The sequence below is a fragment of the Gobius niger genome (genome assembly GCF_951799975.1).
Source record: "Gobius niger genome assembly, chromosome: 2".
Lineage (NCBI taxonomy): Eukaryota > Metazoa > Chordata > Actinopteri > Gobiiformes > Gobiidae > Gobius > Gobius niger.
In genome coordinates this window covers 11,743,932-11,765,603 of record NC_136853.1, presented here as the reverse complement: position 1 = coordinate 11,765,603, position 21,672 = coordinate 11,743,932, and the positions used below count along the sequence as shown (strand labels likewise).

Below are 21,672 nucleotides of genomic sequence, written 5' to 3'. Positions count from 1 at the left end.
ACCAAACTAAGTCAAGTTCATATTTAAATGTTACCCCAACACACCTCAAAGAGTTTTTCACATTTGAACTTACTGACATAAGTTAAACATTTAAAACGATCATTGTCATGTGAAGACAAACTACACTCTTACATTACAATAACAAAATGGGCATACGACTTTTAACAGTGAGGGCTTGTTGTTGTTTTCCATCACAAATCACAAAGTTATGTGGCCATGTTGTAGATGAAACAACAAAAGTGCAATTTGGCGTCCCCTCCAGCACGCCCCCTGCTGCGATCTGTAGATGTGACAGCAAAGACATCACCCCATTGTGGTTTGGTAATAATTAGTCCCCCTGATGGAATTGTGCAACACGTAAAATCCAACAAGACGGACAGAAGGACTAACACCCCCCCACATGGAGACTGCATGTGATATGAGCATGTGGACACATTAACATTCCACCAACATGTTTAGTCTATGGACATGATGTGTGACGCCTGTGTATTACTCTGTAGCAGATTCTTTAACAACATAGACATTCTTATGATTTGCCTGTTGTAGAAATGCTTTTTTCAATAGTATATGTTACAAAAATACCCTCTCCAGTTTGAAAATTGTTGCTGTATTATTCTGATGTGATTACAATTAATTACAATCCCTCATCCTTCCATACTTTAGCTATTGTTTGGAAATATGGGGGAATACCTATAAAACTAATATACAACCTATCTTTTTATTGCAAAAGAAAGGAGTTAGAGTGATCAGCCATGCAGAATACTTGGCTCCAACAAATCCACTTTTTATTAGACTAAATATCTTGAAATTGCATGATCTTGTTGATGTTTACACAGTAGTTGTGATGTACAAAGCTCACAATCTCAGGCTCCCTCAGTGTTTACAGGAGATGTTTCAAACTAGAGAATCTATACACAACCTTAGAGGAATTGATCTGCTACTAAAACCTATGGCGCACAGTAACACTAAGAGGAGGTGTTTGTCAGTCAAAGGCGTTGATCTATGGAACGGTTTATCTATTCAACTTAAGGGCTCCAAAACTATTAAAGCATTTAAGAAAACGTATAAGTTAAACATGATAGAGAAGTATAGAACACTTGAATGAAGACCGTTAGAAAAGAAGTCGATCGAGGATACATAGCATAATTTCTGATTGTTGAAGTTGAAGTTTTGTGCTTAAAGAACAACTAACCATCGTTGGTGTTAGAGAAAGTGTATAATGTGTCATCTTCGGACACAGAGTCACAGTTGTAAAAGGGGTTAGGCAGAATAAGTCTTGGCTTCAGCCTAAACCCCTTTTGGTCAGGCATCATTTAGATTAAGGCGAGACACTGCAGGTGAATAGGGGAAAAAATGTAGATTTACAGATATCAATTTGAAACTTTTGCTGTAGATTACTGGCATAAATGTGAGGAAAAAAAAAAAAATTTATTCATATAAGAACAAGGTGTTTTATGCCTAAAAATGCCCCAAATTTCCCATCTTTTCTGCGACAAAATCTGAATAATGGATAGAGCTACATTCAAATTTATTGTTTCATTTTATTGATAAATTAGTTGCCAAGACTTTTTCAGAGGGGATTTTGGATTTCCTTCTTAGTTTTAAAATAAGTTGTTTTTTTAGTGGAAAAAATTGTAAAAATGTAATTTTCGCCTTATATTTTGACACTCAAAACTCAATAAATGGGGCCAGGGATTAGATAATAAAAAATCCCTCTGAAAAAATTTTACACATATTGTTCAGTCCAAGGCTGGAAAATCTGAAGTCTTTAGGTCCGACTGACGTGGACATAGTGTCGCCACAATGACAGAAAAATGTGTTTTGAGAAAAAGGCCCTTGAAATTGCATTCTCCCATATAAGTCTATGGGGGAACATTGAATCAGCGCAATATTTCAACATGTTATTGTGAAGATTAGGCATATTTTCTGTTTCCGGGTGAAAGCTTCAATGTTCAGAGACCAATTTGGCCAAAAAACCTGAAAACTGAAAAAATTGAGTTTTGCCTGTAGTGTCTCCCCTTAGCTTCTTAATGTATGTGGTTTCTAATTGTATAATGTCTAAGATCTTTGGAAAACTTGTGACATGTGAATTAAATGTTCATGATGACCGAAGAAAATAAATGAACTAACTAACTAGCTAACTAAGATGTACAACACTTCATCATTTAGCTCATGCAGCAAAAGCAAATATCTCACCTAAGGCTATGGAAAAGGTTTGATTTTTAGACTCCAGTGTGCGTTTCATCTCATAAAAAACACTAAATGTGGCACCTTGACACCCCGACCAAGAACTTCAATAATGCGCTCGCTTGATAAGCCAAATGTACTGCCACCAAATTCACAAGTGCGCACACTATCCCCATAGCCTACACCCCCAAACAAACCCCATTCACTGTTATCCCTCCAGCAGCCCGCTCCAGGGCTGGCCATATGTCCATTCTGGAAGAGCACAGAAGGGCCACTGGCTCTAGGGCCACCGGTCCTGCCACAACCGAGCTTTACCCAAATCTAAAAGCTAAAAAGAAAAGCATCAAAATAGCGAGAAAAAGAGGATGAAAAGTCAACAAAAACATGAGAAAAACACGGACAAAAAAACCCTACAAAAACGTGAGAAAAACACAACAAAAAATGATAGAAAAAATGATTTAAAAAAACAACAAAAATATGACAAAAATGTGGCGACGGGACGAAAAGTTTCCATCACTTTTGTAGGTCTTAGCTTTCAAATGAGGCGTTACATTGTTGATCTCCAGTCGAGAAGCTTTTAGATTTGGGTAAAGCCCAGTATAAAAAAACATGAATCTAAAAGGAATTCCGTGGAGTATGGCGTGCCACAAGGTTCAATATTGGGACCATTATTATTTATATTAATGATTTTGCTTCTGTTTCTACGACCACGTTTCTCGTTCTTTTTGCTGATGATACCAGTCAAAAAAATAATAATAAAAAGCCAAACTGGGGAAAATGCACTCGTTAATGTTAAGGCGGGTGGTAAAAGGTTAAAATATGTATTTGTGGAAGTGGCACAATTACGCTAATTTGGGCCAGGCTGGTCAGAGTCCAGGGCTGTTTTTCAGTCCCAGTCCGCCCCTGCTTGACACCCTAACCAAGAACTTCAATAACGCGCTCGCTTGATAAGCCAAATGTACTGCCACCAAATTCACAAGTGCGCACACTATCCCCACAGCCTATACCCCCAAACAAACCCCATTCACTGTCATCCCTCCAGCAGCCCGCTCCCCTCAAGCAGAACATAATTGGCTGCTGGCGTCGCGCGTCTCCCCTTTACGTCATGTCTTCGACTTCAGCAGGTTCCCGTCCAATCAACACTATCGTCCGGGCTTGAGGCGCAGAACCACGAGTTATCACCTGCCTGGTCACGGTGCGTAGCCGTGTGGAGAGAGAGAGAGAGAGGGAGAGAGGGGGGACATTCGGCGTGGAGGGGCAGTAGGAGGAGCAGCCTGCAACTGTCATGCTCGTAAAAGCAACCGATTTAACTTGAGTGCGCGCACACACACCGAGATCGTCTCCCACACTGCAGCCAGACCAAGGAAGCGGCGAAGGAGAATTCAGCACCGGAGCTGTCCATCCGCGGAGAAAAAACGGGACAGTGCGCTGCGTCCAACGACGTCTTTTTTGGGAATAACAGACCGCGCGTGACTGTGCCATTTCATCCTCGCGCCTTGAACACTTTCTGCGCTCGCGTAAAGTGTCTCCTTGCCATGCTGAGAGGGTAAAGTCTCTCCAAGTCTGTAACCTCAGCCTACACCCTTTACACGGTGAGTATCCTGCGTGGCTTCTTCAACGATCTCGCGTGCTGTCCCAAAAATGTTACGTAAGCGCGAAAGGGGGGTTAAGTAGTTTTGGGGTGTTTTTTTTTTGGTGATGAAAGCTTCAGGGCGGTGTGTGCGGGGAATGGAAGCCTCGATACAGATGCTTGCATGGGAAGAAGAATATTTAGGTCACATGGGTGTGGATGCTGTTTTTTTTTTTACGCACCACTTCGGGCAACCTCTCGAGTCTCTACACTTTTGAAATGAGGGGCTCGCTGTTTGTGGTTGTTGTTCCTCTTGTTGTGCCACAAATTAGATGTTGAGGTTGTGTTGGCAAGGGGGGAGCACATCCAAAGAGATAAGACGATGTTTCTGTAAGGGGATCTTCTTTGAGGTGTTGCAGAACATTTTAGGATGAGCCAGCAAGTGCACACCTGCTCACTGGAGGGCTCTGTGATGATTTGGAAAGCGCTGTCATGATAGTGGAGTGTTTTTAGAAGCCTTGCCTTAAGACCGCTTTCTATTGCTTGTATGTGTTTATTTTTTTAATATTTATTAAAAAAAAATATATATATCATTATTTGTCCTGTTCCTTAAATTATTGTTGCTATTGTGCTTTTATTTATTGTTTCAATTGTGTTTAACTCACATGGAGATGCATGGATCGGAATGGGCACTCAGCTCTCTGTCTTGTAAAATGGGCTTTAGATATTGGAGAACTTTTTCCCAGCGTCACAGCCCGCCAGGCACTAAAACTGACAACGGACAGGCTTTGCAAGAGAGCTAACTTTGCTTCTGCTGAGGGCGCACAGTTGGAACCACCGACGATATGTTTTGAAATCGACTTTGAAATTATTGAGATGTTTTTCCCAAATTCACATTATATCATTGAAACCTCTCACTTTGAGAGACCATCCAAACTGTCCTCCTTTTAAATCTCTGATTTTAGTCACGCCCACTGAAGAGGGTGGTCGGGATAGGAGTTGACCTCTCTGTTCCATCAACTAATGGACTTTTTTACGATGTCCCATTTAAATTAATGCATAGTCGTTGAATATGATCAATAAATATAATATAAAACATATACCAATCAGTTGGCGTTTGATGCAGATTGATGAGCGATCATTGTGTAAACCGCAATGAATTTCAACCCAAACTGTTATGAATATTTTGAGTGCCAACCTATTACTTTGTTGAATGAGCTGTGTTCCTACATCCCAATGGAGGGTGCCTTTGCCTTGTCATGTTTTAGCTCCCAGCAATCTTTCAGAACTATCAGTGGATAGGAACATGTCACTGGTGGCCACACCAGTCTGCTGCCCGGTGGTCTCAGGAGAATCCCACCTCGAGCAGGTGAGAAAAGGGAGAAATCATGTGTTGTTTTGACTGATGATATAGGCCCTGTTATCTGATTTCAATGGACTCCATCCAGCATTTGGGTCTTATTGGTTTCTGATCCAATGACTGGCTCCTCATCCCAGTTCATGACATGACTCTATTTCTAAACTGGCCCTGAGAGGAAACATGTCATGGTAAAGAAGCATCCCTCGACTCGAGTGTCAAAACTAAAAGAAAAATAGCAGTCTCATAAGATAGAAGACACAAGGAACACTGTAAAGGTACTGTATCTCAAATACAGAGACATCACATTGCTGAAACGGTGATTGTATGCACATGAACAGAACATTCTAAAACAATGAATTGTCTCCTTAGTTCACAAAGCCCCACAATTTCATGATAACACACTTTTATATTGCTACATTTTCCAAGAACAATGCAAGACTTTTGATGTTGAAATTACAACCACAATGGGAGGCATTACTCCTGTGTACTCTTTCCGCTGGTCCATCTCTGCTCAGTCATTATGTATCTCCCTCAGCCTGCTCTGCCTGTCTCCTCACGTCAGCCCTGTCCCACAAGAGACCTCTGCTGCTGCTGCTGTTGCTGCTTGTGTCCATTAGCCTCACCATCTTTCTGTTTACAGTGCTATTGTACTCCCAGCCCTTATGTCTCCAATGCATTAGCCAAGAGTGGCTCGTGTTTTTCATGCTGTGCACTTACATGTAGCACTGACTATTACTACCTTAGTGGCAGCTTTACTCGCTGCAATTGGGCTATATAAAACGATGATTATATTCAAATTGTTTTTGTGGGTTTGGGTTTGGGAGGCAATGGAGCGGCTGAACGGCAATATATCATGTTGTAAAAGCCCAAATCATATTTAGCCAGAAGTGAGACCCACTGTGCAAAGTCAAAATACTCCCAATTTACCTGCTGTGCAAAGCTAATAATGTGGTTTTGGGGGGGTTGTTTTTGATTTTTGGAATGTCTCACTGGAGTCTATGTGCATTCAGCTGGTAATCATGACTATAAAGCTCTATATTTGGACATAAAAGGTGTTTCTAAAAAAAGGTTTCTACTGCCATACACCATGACATTTCATCCAATGAATAGATTTAAATACATAATATTTAATCCTTAATAATGTATATTAAAAATATACAATCCTTACTATGGGTGAACTCCGACAGTGAACCACATGGAGATGTTGATGCTTTGCTTCAACGACAGGAAGCCAATGATATGATTTAGGTCCCCTTCCAATTTCTATGTTTGCGTATTTAAAACAAACAAACCAAACGTAGCATTGTTGGTGTTAGGGTTGCCACCTGTCCCTTACAATATGCAATCGTCTCATATTTGGCAGTAGAATTACACGTCCCCCCGGTTTTAACCGATACGAGAGGTAAATTGTTCCCCATTTTTGTCACAGAGCTGAGCCTGGTTCTGCAGAGGTAGCTTATCTCTCTGAACAAACAAAGATTCTGGGCATTGTACTGATTTAAACATGTGCCTCAGCTTGTAATCTTCAAGACACTTTTTATTTGACGAAATCGGCTTAATATGTGTGATTATCTGCACTCCGCAGTCCAGTGAAAAGAGACAATGGCCCGCAGAGGCTGATCGCCTCTGAGCTCGTAGATCCACATCAGCGGAGAATACAGGCAGAGAACATGTGACTTCTCACAACATCCATGTGTTTAGGTTGCTTTAAAACATTGGAGCGGTAAAGTTCAGACGTTCTGACAAGTTTTGCTGCAGCTCTGTTGGAGCAGCTCTGAGTTCGCTGCCAGGAGCAGGGGCGGAATCACATTGCAGCCTGGGGCTTAGGTTATGGGGGGCCCAAAAACAACAAAAACACACAGGCTGATCAAATGAAGGCTACCAATTTATTTAAATGTAGGAGTGCATAAAGTAATAAGTGTAATCTGTTTAACCAGTACTTTTTAAATTCAAAGTAGCAAGATTATTTTAAACACTGGAGTTAATGAAATAGAAACTGAAGCATTTATGGCATTACTCATATTGTACAACTCAAAATAAGACCTAATTTCCACACATGTTCTAGGGGAGGACCTCCTGACCCTCCCAACATAGAATTACATTAGAGCAGTACTAAGTAACTTACTTACTAAATCCTCTTCGTAGTCCCTCTGGGGGTAATACAAGTGGTAATGGGATGATTGGGGGGTCTCACATCTCCTGTCTCTGGCCAGAAAACCACAATTGCAACTCCTCTGCCTACGGGTTGGAACCACCAATACACACTTAAAGAATCATGAAGAAGAAGCGAACAGGCTAATGGGCAAAGCTAGCTACAGGTTAGCGCCACTTAAACAGTATTTACAGCCAAATTTGAGTGAAAATAATTGTCTCCATTGTGTAATTGGATGTACAATATCCCTCTGTCCCTTTGTCTTTTTTCTCAGCGTAGTATTTACTCTCACGGACAATTAATGAATAAAAAAACGTAACATGCTACGACACTTGCAGTGGCGCTTATGGCCTCTAGGGGCATGAGTTACTTAGTTCGGCTTTTACTATTCGCATGAATTGATAATACGTTAGGCTATTTCCAGCTGTTGGTCACCAAGGAATAGTGTTCCTTAGTTTCCTGTGTTAGAAGTGGCAATCCTATTGATTTCCATCTGATCATTATAGGAGCATGTTTTGAACAGCTGATATGTTGATGTTTTGAGCTTCACACCAGATTGTTTGCTCTCGTGACATTGCAACATACAGTATAACCCAGACTGTTCCGCAGTGCAGCTTGAATTTTAGCATGAGCTTTTTCACCACCAGACCACAGTCTCCACTACACACCACTATGGAATTCCAGAAATCCATTTTCAGACATCTCAATCAAGGTGTATGCTGTATGTCCTTCTTAGCCGCCCATGTGTTGAGAGATAGATCGCTCTCTCTATGCTCCGTGCTTGTGGTCACACTGGCTTGGCACATGCTCATGCTCATTGGCCCGGCTCTCAACGTCTCAGTGCCAGCCTGGTGACTCTAGTCGCAGCAAGCATTGAGATTTAAATTCCTCCTCCATTCATCTGCAGTTCGTGTCTTTAGCTCCCAGGCCGAATTTGAACATTGTGAATGTTCGTAGCCCATAGCAAGTTGTACGGATAATCTGTTCAGGTGTAAAAGCAGCAGGGTTGCAGGAGCGAGAATCGTGATTGTCTGGTGTGAATAGTCTTCGAGTTGTGTTTATAATGAGACTGTTTTCTTATTTTTTCACAGTGAATACACTTTGTATAAACTGTAGTCTATCAGATGAGCAGATTTGAGTATCTATCAAAGGAATACATTTTGGTGCTTAGATCAGTGCTGGGAGAGCGCATTTATATCAACAGCTGGGGTATTGGTTGTTTCAATAAAGGAAAAACAGAACATTATTTTTGACAGGAAAAGCTATATTTTGCAGTAAATGTGTAGTTTTGGGAGAATGTTAGTGTTTGTTTTTAGAACAAACCACTGCTTTACCGCTTCACTTCCCCCATTGGATTTCAAAGCCGTGTCATTATATGTTTTCTCACTAAATCATTAGCTGTTTTGAAGGTGTTGGTCCTCTCTGAACAAGATTAATATGATATGTTTGATAAAAGTCAGTCATAAACATGAGCTCCCAGGGTATTCAATAACTTGGAGGTGGCCCAATAAAGCAGGGGCTTGTGAGCGTGCGGCTCTTATGGTAAATTTGTTCCATAGGCCATACACTCATTCTGAACCTCATGTGACTGTAGTGTTGGCTGCCCCGACAGACTGTTTCCCCCATACCACCAAACTCATAAAAAAAAAACACTTGAGCGAGTGTCTGTATCTCTCCCATCGCTCAATCCTGACGCGGCGTGGGGGACAGATGTATGTCCTGGCCGAGCCGCATCAGGCAAAGTCATACTCGGGTGTAACAACACCTGCAGGCAGCCAATGGAACAGGGTGGGTAAGAATAGATAGCTGTCATTAGGACGTACAGTACATGTAAGTTGAAAAAATATAGTAAAAGAAAATACACTTCAAAAATCTGTTGAGCTTGTGATTTATTTCTTTATTTTAAATCATGGGTACAAATCATAATATATGCATGGATTTTCTTCTGTGAAACAAACAAAAGTAAAAAAAATAAAAAAAAGTTCAGAATAGTCAAACCCAAATCCTTTCTAGATTGGCATCCTATTCAGAATAGTGTTGCTTCTTCGTATGTATTCCATAATGATATCCCTCATTCCTTCCATGCTGCGCGTCCTGTCGTCTCTATGGCCCTAATGCATGCTAATGGCTCCTCTGTGCCACTTAGAACAGTCCAAGTGAACTCGTTAGAGGCATTAGTTCCAGGCCTGTGCTCCCCTGGTCCGTGCGGGTGCAATCTTTCCCATTCCCACGAAAGAGCCAGCTTTGTGGGGCTCCTATTTAGAGCTGCCCCCCAACCCCATGGCCTCCATTTGCAAGCAAAGAATAGAAACTACTTAGGATTCTCACCAGTGCATAACAGTTAGGTTCTTCATAGGGGCTGAACCATTTGGGGCACAATCTCTAATCGCCATTTTGGAAGGATCGCAGTTGCAACCAGGTTTGTGGTGTATTTTTTTTTTAAATCATGGATTCAAATCAGACAAATTCAGCATCCAAAGCATGATGTCTCCATGAAGTCGTATTGTTTCTAAATTCTGCTAAACCTGCACTGTAAGAACTCCAGAGATGTGTTCTGAAAGGAATGCAATTCTTGAATTAGTTTAGCAGTTAGTTAGTTCCTTTAACTAACTAGATGTTAGTTAAAGGAACTAACTAGACAGAGTTAGTCCCTTTAACTAACTCTGTCTTTAACTAACTCTGTCTAGTTAAAGGAAAAATGCTAAAAGTATGCATTTTCTACCCCCTACTTCAGGGGCGGACTGGCCATATGTCCATTCTGGAAGAGCACAGAAGGGCCACTGGCTCTGGGGCCACCGGTCCCGCCTCAAGCTTTACCCAAATCTAAAAGCTAAAAAGAAAAGCATCAAAATAGCGAGAAAAAGAGGATGAAAAGTCAACAAAAACATGAGAAAAACACAGACAAAAAAAACCCTGCAAAAACATGAGAAAAACACAACAAAAAATGATGAAAAAAATAAAAATAAAAAAACAACAAAAATATGACAAAAATGTGGCGATGTGACGAAAAGTTTCCATCACTTTTGTAGGTCTTAGCTTTCAAATGAGGCGTTACATTGTTGATCTCCAGTCGAGAAGCTTTTAGATTTGGGTAAAGCCCAGTATAAAAAAACATGAATCTAAAAGGAATTCCGTGGAGTATGGTGTACCACAAGGTTCAATTTTGGGACCATTATTATTTATTATTTATATTAATGATTTTGCTCCTGTTTCTACGACCACCTTTCCTGTTCTTTTTGCTGATGATACCAGTCAAAAAAATAAATAATAAAAAGCCAAACTGGGGAAAATGCACTCATTATTGTTAGGGCGGGGGGTAAGAGGTTAAAATATGTATTTGTGGAAGTCACAATTACGCTAATTTGGGCCAGGCTGGTCAGAGTCCAGGGCTGTTTTTCAGTCCCAGTCCGCCCCTGCCCTACTTGCTCCAGCGATTTCTTAATGTGTAGAATGAGCCGCTAAAATCCTGCACTGACACTCAAAAGTTGTTACTTCGGGCTGAAACACCGTCATGTAAGAGCTTAATATAGAAACTGCAGTTACGCATAACACCTGAGGTGGCAGTAGTGAGTATAAAAATGACAACTTCCATCTAGTCCCTTAAAAGCACTGACTAAGGCCCTGCTGCTGGTTCTGTAAGAGTGAGAAGAAGAAAACATTCTCACCTCTCCCACCCTTGTCCAGTCCAGTCAACAATATTAATGATATTCTCTACAAGGATTATGGAGAAGGGATGCTGTTTGCTGACATATTTGCCATGTTTTATTAGGCAAATGCTGTACATGCTTCAAATTGTTATTCCTCAGTTGATCACGCCAACATGTTTGCAAATGAGAGGGGAGCCGTGACCCCCGCATTTTTAAGCAGACAAAATGCCACCGTTACATAACAGGAGTAAACAGTCATTGAGAGAGAAGCGCAGCACATGAAGCTTCGGATTAAGACCCACATGCAGCCGGGTCACTGGGAAATGTCACAGAAATGGTAAAGGTACTTCTTAAAATATATTGCACTGATGATATTCAAAAGTGTCTCCTCTTTCTTCTAGCCTTATTTAGAATTAACCAAGCTTGAATATTACAGCGATTAACTGAAGTAATACAATTTGGAGTGGCTCTTGTTTCAATTGTTTGAGATGAGTACAAACTTAGCGGAACATTTATCACCATAAATGTGAAATAAAAGAAGCCAAGGAACATAGAAATGTGACTAGGATGAAAACTAGCTTGTAGTAGTATAGTGTGCTAAACATCAACTTGTGACATGTATTTCTCTGGGCATTATGAAAGTTGTCTGTTGTCTTGTCCGGACGTCACAGAGTTGCTAAGAAATTGATTTAATTGTGTGAATGCAATAATAAAGGAATTCCAGTGACTGCACAAGGGTACGGTTTGTAAACTCTTGAGACAGCGCAGATGAACGAGGGCATTCATGTCAACAGACTGAATGCAGCTGGATAGATGGAAGTGGTAAAAACATAAATGACCTACTTTTACAGCAATTTTGATAATAACTGTGGTGCACAGTGAACACAAAAACACAAACAAACCATCTTCTGTTATGCATCTAAGCATTTCATTTGAAAGGATGTTAAGTTAGATATTCTTGTTTTGAAACAGCATATAACCTAGAACAGGGGTAGGCAACGTCAGGCCTGGGGGCCAAATTTGCATAAAACCTTTGGCCCCCAAGAGAATTTTGAAGAACATTTATTCATAAATCAGAGACCAAATACATGAAAAGGACTCTAAAATGTGGAAAATACTGTCAAAATGTTCACATTTCCGAGCAAAACACCCCACTAGGTCATATATTATGTGCAAGACTTATGTTTGTAGAAAATATGCTTTACTTTGGGCTACAATTGTGTTTTTTTCGGCCCTTGGTGTTTTGGCAATGAAGAAAATCGGCCCTCCATGACACAAACTTACCCTACCCTTACCCTAAACCTACCCTGACCTAGAATGTTCCACAGGGTGGCTTTTAGTGATAAAACATAATAAACACAACAACAACAACAGAAAACATTAGCTATTGGAACCATTGTTTACTGGTTCCAATAGCTAATGTTGGTTCCATATGCTTAAGTGCAGCGTTTGACACCATCGACCATCAGATCCTCCTCAAACACCTGGAACTTGTAGTTGGGCTACAGGGCACTGTCCTTAAATGGTTCAGTTCATACCTAAGAGACAGAACTTTTTCAGTCCAAGAAGGTGAGAATGTGTCCTCCCCTGCACCCATCACCTGTGGTTTGCCCCAAGGGTCAGTTTTATCGCCACTTTTATTTTCTTTGTACATGATACCCTTGGGTTCAAATCTGGAGTAGTATCACATTAATAACCATCTATATGTTGACGACACCCAGCTTTATCTTCCAGTCTCACCAAATGATGCCTCATCCCTGATCACCCTCCAAAATTGTCTGGCTGAAAATGAAAATGAAATTAAAACTGAAGTGATCCTATTTGGACCAAAATCGGACACCCTCATTGTTTCCCTTGGCTCCCTCTCTCAAAATTCTGGTAAATCTTGGTATTTTTATGGACTATTTTTAAATTTTGAGAAGCAGATTTCTTATGTTGTTAAAAATAGCTTCTTCCAGCTCAAACAGAACCAATTCTAACACAAAAGAACCTTGAAACATTAACACATGCCTTCATAGACTGGTCTACTGCAACTCATTGTACTCTGGATCAAAAAAGAGAGATCATATCACACCCATTCTCGCCCATCTCCACTGGCTACCTGTCAAATTCCGGATCCATTTGAACCGTAACGCAGTTTAAGACACTTTTAAAAACACATTTATTCAAACTGGCCTTTGACTCCCCCTGACAGTCTTACTAATGTGTTTAAACTTTCTTGGGATGTGTAAGAGTGTTTTGGTTGGACTGTCATGATGAACTTGTCAGATCATTGGTCACTTGCCTGGTCGAAATGATGAATATTATTTGTAGTACATGGCTCTCAATACATTTCCCCATGGTGATGATTGGAAGGCAGAGGGCTGAGTAATAATAGCCAGGCTTAGTTTTTCCCGATGGGCCCGGTCTTGCAGCAAGAAGACCTTGATTTTGTCAAGTACTTTATTGATCCCCATCCCTAATCTAAGGATGTGGGATGCATCTGCTGCTGACTGATTATTTGGACATCACCTATGTTTGGATATAATGTTTGCCTGGGTACTATATTTACTTGGACATTACATTGTTTTGTTTCATTGTTTTAATATTTGCCGCAGCCCTGTGAGGCAACTCCCCTTGGGTTATTGGACTACACAAACGATTGATTGATTGATTGATTGATTGATTGATTGTAACTTTTTCTAAATCAGCAAGCAGCTGTGAGCCCAAGACAAATTTCTCACAAGGGACAATGAGGTTTAATCTAATCTATAATGGAAGCATGTGAGAGCCCTTTGTGTAGGTCCTTAAAGCACCGCGCTGAGGGGATGGTCACGCTGCAGTCATAAGATGTTCCAGAATATGGATGTTGTCGCTGGTGTATCAGAGACGTGGGGAACCTGTGTTGGAATGGTTTGAGGTGTGTTGTCTGCAGTACAAAAAAGCATCCCAAAAATAGGGTTGACAATACTAATACAAAAACATTTCAAGGGGAGACACTACAGGCAAAACTAAATTTTTTCAGTTTTCAGGTTTTGGGCCAAATTGGTCTCTGAACATATAAACTTTCACCCGGAAACAGAAAACATACCTAATCTTCAGAATAACATGTTTAAATATTGCGCTGATTCAATGTTCCCCCATAGACTTATATGGGAGAACATAATTTCAAGGGCCTTTTTCTCAAAACACACTTTTCTGTCATTGTGGCGACACTATGTCCACGTCAGTCGGACCTAAAGACTTCAAATCTTCCAGCCTTGGACTGAACAATATTTGGAAGATTTTTTCAGAGGGATTTTTTATTATCTAATCCCTAAGCCCCATTTATTGAGTTTTTAATGTAAAAAAATAAGGCGAAAATTACATTTTTACAATTTTTTCCACTAAAAAGCAGCTTATTTTAAAACTAAACAAAATATCCAAAATCCCCTCTGAAAAAGTCTTGGCAACTCATTCATCAATAAAATGAAACAATAAATTTGAATGTAGCTCTATCCATTATTCACATTTCGTCGCCAAAAAGATGGGAAATTTGGGGCATTTTTAGGCATAAAACACCTTGTTCTATATGAAAAGATAAAATGACAGAAAACTTGCAATGTATTTTTTTCTCACATTTATGCCAGTGATCGACAGCAAAAGTTTCAAATTGATATCTGTAAATATACATTTTTTCCTTATTCACCTGCAGTGTCTCGCCTTAATCCATGCCATACATTTTGCATGATAAGTATGCGACAATAAACTATATAGAGGTTATCTGTTAAGTTGGCTGGAACAGTGCATGTTACTGAACACTAAACCGGACAAAAAGGATATTTATATAACAATTATTCTATACTCCTTTTATAAGGAGGATCCAGCAGGTGAGATGAGCCTCTGAGGCCATGGTTCTTGACTGGAAAACGATGGCATGCCCCGTTCAGGTCAATGAGGAGTCCCTGCCTCGAGTATCTTGGGGTCCTATTATACAGTATATATATATAGAGAGAGAGAAGGACTGACTTGATTTACTAGTGGATCTATGTTCCTACTCTCAACTATGACCTTGAACTGAGGGTTATGACTGGAAAGACACAGGGCCAAATTGAATTTCCTGGGATGGGTGGCTGAGGGGACCCTTAGATACAGGTGCAGCTTGCTCAATCAGGTTGCTTCTCCTCCACTTCAAGAAATACCACCTTAGGTAAACATAATGTCATGAGGAAGGGGCCTCCTGAACGCCTGACCTGCTTCCTCCTCTGCCAGTGGATCCAGCTCACCAAGATGGTGATTGGGTGTCAGCTCAACTCCTCTCTTCACAGTGGCCGAGACACGTGGACGGAGGTCAAATGACATGACAACAAAGTTGATCATCGACCTTGGGCCTAGGGTGCCGCCCTGGTGCCACATGCAGTTATGAACACCCTTGTGCTCGAACATGGTGTTTGTTATGGACAAACTAACTTGCACAGAATGACTGAGCATCACTCGGGTTCAGATAGGGGAGGCCGTTCTTCCCAATCACCCCGTCCAGGTCTCACTGTCGTTGTCCACGTGGGCATTGAAGTCTCTAGTAGAAAATGAGAGAGAGAAAAGGAAGAGTCTCCAGTCTCCTCCTAGGGACTCCTACTCTGATCTGATGTTGGGCCAGTAAGCCGAGACAGCATTGAGCTCAGGAACTATGAGCAGGCCCACACCAGCCTGTGGTGTCTCCCCTTGAGCAGCACCACAATGCGTCCAACCTCTGTCAAGGTGGCTCACGTTGTCCCTGAGCCCGGCCGTGTCCCGTGGACAAAGGTCCGACCAACATGTGCTCTGATATAAAGCCCAAGGTTTTGGTTTATTCCATATAACATCGTTATTAAAAAAATTCAACACTACCCTCAGAATTGTTACAGGAGGAAACACATCTGCTTTTGGAGCAGTCTTTGGAGTCGTTTTTGACACAAAATCCCAATTGGTTTCCTTGTTGTAGCAAATCTTCTGGAGTCGCCTCTCGCCACTAGGGGTGGTATTGCACTCCGCCCTAAGGATCAAAGAGAAGTGCTATCCTCGCCCACTGGTGGGCTGCCCCACCATGATAAGGGGGCAGTCCAAGGTGAAGTATACCTGTTTTGTTATTCACCTTAAGAAGACAATACAATATAATACAATATAATATAATACATCCATCCATCTATTTTCTTCCCCTTTTCCGGGGCCGGGTCGCGGAGGCAGCAGTCTCAGCAGAGATGCCCAGATAATATAATACAATACAATATAATATATTGTAATTTACTACAATATAATATAATATAATTACATTAATTACATTAATTACATTATATTATATTATATTATATTATATTATATTATATTATATTATATTACATATTATCATATAATACTGTATACACAGGCATAGGAATAACATTAATATCGTAGCCTTACATGCATTGTATATATTTTTTTATGTTTTGACTAACTGAATTCTCTATAGCAAAAGAGAGAAAGTCAGACAGATAAAAAGCATGATGGTGTCTCCTTCCTCTGAAATGATCAATATTTCATTAAACCAAGATGTTCTTGAGTGCACCATCATGTCTATCGCTGACATGTATCAAAAGACTGCACAAGTGTGATGAACCTATTATACTGTATTCAAACTCAAAGGCAAAAAGAGATGTGTGATGGAGGGTTGATTCAGTCCTCACTAAATAGACACTCATTGATTATGAAAATGCAGACAAAGAGCCGGGAGGCTGCTTTGAATACATTATGTGCTTGAGCATCTCTGAGAGAAGTGTTTGCGTACTCTGCCATGTGAGGTGGTGCCCCTGGAGTGGCCCTGTCTCCAGTTTCTATGGTCTAGTGTCTTTTTATAAACCAGGGGCATATAAATGATTTAGAAGGCTGTTCATGCAGATGCTACATGGGCAGCTACTGAACATTATGCCTTAGGGACTCATGCACGTCCCAGTCTAAAACATTGTCCAATCCAAAGTCACAATATAGAGGACATTGTGTATTACTAATGTCACATTGTCGAAAGAATTTCAAGCCTTTAAAGTCGTCATCTTCTAGACAGATGGATGTCATATTGACCTGCTTACTGTTGCTGTGTGCTCTGGCAAGGCACTTGCCTGCAGTATCTAGTTTGTGTTTATTTAATCAGGACAGTACATGTTAATGAACATACACCTCCCACCTCCTGAAAAGTGCACACTGTCGTTGTGTCCTTGGGCAAGACACTTCACCCACATTGCCCCCAGTGTCTGCGTACATTGGTGTGTGAATGGGTAAGTGGATCCTTGCTGTAAAGCGCTTTGAGTGCCTAATGTAGGTGGAAAAGCGCTATATAAGTTGAGACCATTTACCATTTACATGGGACTCATGCACACCACAGGGGACCAATGGGGAAACCATGCAAACTCCACACAGAAAGGCCCTGGGAATCGAACCCATGAACTTTGAGCTGTGAAGCATGACGCTAACCGCTCTGCCACTGTGGCGCCCATCTCACAAAAGTAAGTACACCCCTAACATTTCTGCAAATATTTCATTACATCTTTTCAAGAAACAATAATGTCACTTTGCTGCAATATAAAGTATGTGTTCAGCTTCTATCATTTTTAATATCCCATCAAAATCTCTCAATACACAGGCGTCAAAGTCAAAACACTCTTCAATGAAAATTTGTTTTGAGCTTCACAGGTCACCACTGGACCTCTCTTCCCCTCCTTCATGATGACCTCATGGACCTGGTGGAAAAAATAATAAATAAATAATTATTAGCTTATTCAAAAACTTAACAAGATCCACAATCCCCTCTGAAAAAAATCATCATTACTAATATGTGAACATACATAAACCATGTTTCACTTCATTTCATCTTTATTGTTATTTCACGTTCATGTCAACCTGGGCCTGTCCATTATTTCAATTTTGTCACTGAAAATATGTAAAAATTTTATATAACCTGCACTACATGTTTTCCCTCATATTTATATCAGTAATATCCAGCAAAAGATTCAAATTGATATTGCTAAATTTCCATTTGTTTTCCTATTCACCTGCAGTGTCTCACTTTAAATCACTTACTCAACATATTTATGAATATAATATAACTTTATATACCTTTTTGACTTGTTATATTCTGTAGTTTCATTGTTTTTTGTTATAGTTTGTCATTGTTTTTAAATTGTACTACGTATGTGGAGCATTTTGGAAACACTTTGTAAATTATATGTGCCACAGAAATAAAGTCGTTTGGAAAATATGGCAATTCATCATTCAGATATGTAGATTTGTGTAATATTTGTTATTGGAAGTTGACTGTCTCGAATAGAACACTGGAACTGATGTGTCCATTCTTCTCGGTATAACAACCCACTTTAATGTGACGGATGTCTTTTGCAGTTGAAAAGTCTGGCGTAGATGAACACATAACCATTTTCTGGGACATAGCGTGCGTCTGGCATGTGGATGTGCTGCCACTTCCAGCTGTTAGAAGACAAGAGACAGAAGATTGAACTACTCTGTCCTTGACAGGTGCCAGGCAGTACCTCATGAACTGTGCTATCACAGACATGCACTGGCCCGTTTCTGTCAGGCAGCTCGCAGAGGGAGTTAACAGGACCAAACAAAGAGAAGCTGAAGTTCAGGGTCAAAGAGTATAGGGATTATTGTAGGCTGTGAAGAAGTATTAAGTATTAGTTGACTGTAGTAGTAGTAGTTGTAGTAGTAGTAGTAGTATAAAACTTTACTGCTCCCTTGAAATCATTACAGTTTAATGTATCTGATAGTAATGTGGATGCTATTAGATTGTGTCAGCACTTCTAGAATATATGACGGTAGAAGCAATGCTAGATGTGGTCACCCAGGTTCATCCTGACCTGGGTGACCACATTGAGTCGCACTGAGTTGCCTTGTGTATGAAATGTGCGCTATAAATAATAGAGTATTTGGTATTAAACAGAAAAATTTGCTTTTTTTTTCATCATCGTGCTGTTATTGAAAGTGTACTCAGCGTGGTTTGGTGACTTAACAGTCAAAATAAAATCAGAAATCAGAAAAGGCACAAAAAGTGATGGGAGTAAAAGACGATTCATCATTACAGTATATATTTGAGTAGTGTTTTTTTTTTATTATTTTTTTTATGATTACCCAATATATGCACAAATATCCATCCATCCATCCCTTGTCTTCCACTTTTCCGTTGCCGGGTCGTGGGGGCAGCTGTTGGAGCTATATATTTATTTATATATGTTCAATAAATAAATGCTTAAGTTTTACAAATGGATGGGCTTTTCTCAGATACATATATAACACCAGACTAACCATATGAATGTCTGTGTCGATAGAATAATCTTTGGATTATAACTGACCTGAAGGATCGCATTTTGAGGGACTATTTTCTAGCAGATCACTCCGCCGCTGCGTAGCTTATACAACCACGAAGCTGATGCTGCTCAAATATAAGGTATTTTAAATGCAAAATGGTTGAAAAGGAAAAATCTCTCGCGCACTGTATACTTGCAACACCAGTGTTCTTTAATTAATGCAACGTTTCGGCCAGTGGCCTTCGTCAGGCAAAATGTTTTTTTGTGAATGAGAAGCATCCTTAAAATCCATCCTTAAATAGGGTGTGGCCTGCTGCATCACAGGAAGCAGTCATAACGGTCTACGGCTAAACATAGGCAGCATACAACATACATCCAATCACAGAAAAAACAAAGCCAGGATATAGTGAATAAAGCAGGCCAAAATATACATATATACAATAAAAATATATATACAGTAAAAAAAAATGCAAAATGGTTAAAATTACTCTATGGACACAGACATTTATATGGTTAGTCTGGTGTTATAAGTGATTTGCCTCAGGTGCTCTGTGGAGCGGGTCAGACTGTTTTTAATGCAGGCTAGCTGATACCATAGAAATGCACTAGCCTTGCATTAGCCGAGCGCCACGTAACTCTTCAAACAGAAGAACTGCATAAATTACAAAAAAATATCTCCAGAAATTAGCAACAATTTGGATAACTAGGAAATGAGGCCCTATGTCAAAAATCCTGAAATATCCCTTTAAGCCGACAATAGTTGTAGAAGCAGTTCAAATTGTCGCTGTTTGTAGAAGCTGCTGTAAGACTCACTAAATATTTCCCTAATAGTGGCTGAAGCAATTTCAGTGATAGTTGTTTTATTATGGTGGTTGTGTGCACAGCAGTATAGCAATAGTGGAAGTGTAATTTAAAACAAACCTGCAAGTATAATAAACTGGATTACCAAAGACGCGCAGTGACCCAAATCTGTCAGCGCTCATAAAATATAGCAAAGGCCTGATTATAAATTCATTTCTTAACCTGAAAATGACAAGGTCTTTGGAGCTGGCAGACGCTGCACATGCACCGCTGTTTACAAGCACATCGGGAGCTTCCTCTTGTCGTTTCCCCCCCTTTGCATTTCCCAAAACACGCACTCCCCCCATCCGAGCGTGACGTCCCATTCCAATCTATTACAACAACGACAAAAAAATGAGTGGAGGCCTTTGATTTATTAATAATTCAGAAAACGGGGCCCAGTGTTTCCGATCTCAATTTACTTTCTTGTTATGACCCCGATGCAGGCCTGGCAGGGTGACGCGGCTCCTTATTGACGGGTGCTGCGGCCCGTCTGGTCATGCCCCATTAGCATTCGCACCGTGGAGCGGAAGAGTGAGGCGACTGCATAATTAGGTGGAAAGTTTGATAAACGCGCAGACGTCACATCGGTTGCTAATGTTTCATCTCGCATGCATTACGAGTCGCTTTGTCCAAAATGTATTTCGGTCGGCAGCGCTTTGTTTGTTGATTGGCATCCGTGCACAGGCAGGGTGGGGGGTAGTGTCTTGCCCAAGGACACATTGACAGTATACGCGTGTGTCAAAATATAGCACGTATTTGCCGGAGTAAGAGTCTTAATTTAGTGCATTTTTTTAGGTGGCTGATAGAAACATTTCAAGAATATTTATGGCCTGATTTGAGTGAGGCTAATTTTAAAGCTGTGCCTTTTTGTCTTTGTTTTGTGGTAAAAGGATTAGATCTACAGCAGTTAAAACGCGCCGCTCGGTTCAATCAGAGAATGTCATTGTGTGACTTTTATCTCTCCTTGATAGAGCGGAGCTAAAAAGTCTCTCCACAATGATTTCAGCTGCAGCACAGTGTCGTCAGTATTTCTTTAAGTCTGTATTGTGCTCCTCCCCAGAGTATTTCTAATACTAAACTACCAACACCACAAAGTACGATCCAGCTTTTTTTGCTACCAACACCGATACTGATACTGGGTTTTGAGTAACTGCCGATATCCAATATTTACCAATAGGGCTGCTCGATTATTGAAAAAATAATAATCACGATTGTTTTTGTCATAATTGAAATCACGATTATTCAAACGATTATTTGTTGCCTTTAAAAAAAAAAGTCTATCTTTATTTTATTTATTTAGTAATCAAAACTCTATGATGATGTTTTATGTTTTCTGGACAGTCATAAAAGTACAAATGATTTCAAGTACGCCTTGATTAAGGAGAGGTCCCTGTTTCACGCCTGCCCCCTGCTGGCCAGCCCTCACACCTGCGCAAGTAAACTGAGCAGTGCGGCCTGATGACATCATCACACAGCGCTGTTTGTTTTTATGTCAGACAAAAGCGTGAGACATGGCACGTGAAAAGCGAAGGGAAAATAATCCCAGCGACCTGAAATAGCGCAAGTCTGCTCAGATTTTTTTTTAATCCTTTTTTTTGATGGGCAGTCATCTCATTTTTGTCAAATTT

The 21,672-nt window shown here is 40.4% G+C and overlaps 1 protein-coding gene across 2 annotated transcripts in view; it reads left to right on the top strand.

The window, feature by feature from the left end:
- Window positions 1–3,220: 3,220 nt before the first annotated feature.
- Window positions 3,221–21,672, top strand: part of phf24 (PHD finger protein 24) — a 70,376-nt gene continuing 51,924 nt past the window's right edge. The window contains exon 1 of one of the 2 annotated variants that reach the window (XM_079582622.1): window positions 3,221–3,779. The gene's annotated coding sequence lies outside the window, so the exon portion shown is untranslated. The remainder of the gene's footprint in view (window positions 3,780–21,672) is intronic. The other variant, XM_079582623.1, reaches the window with a different exon arrangement.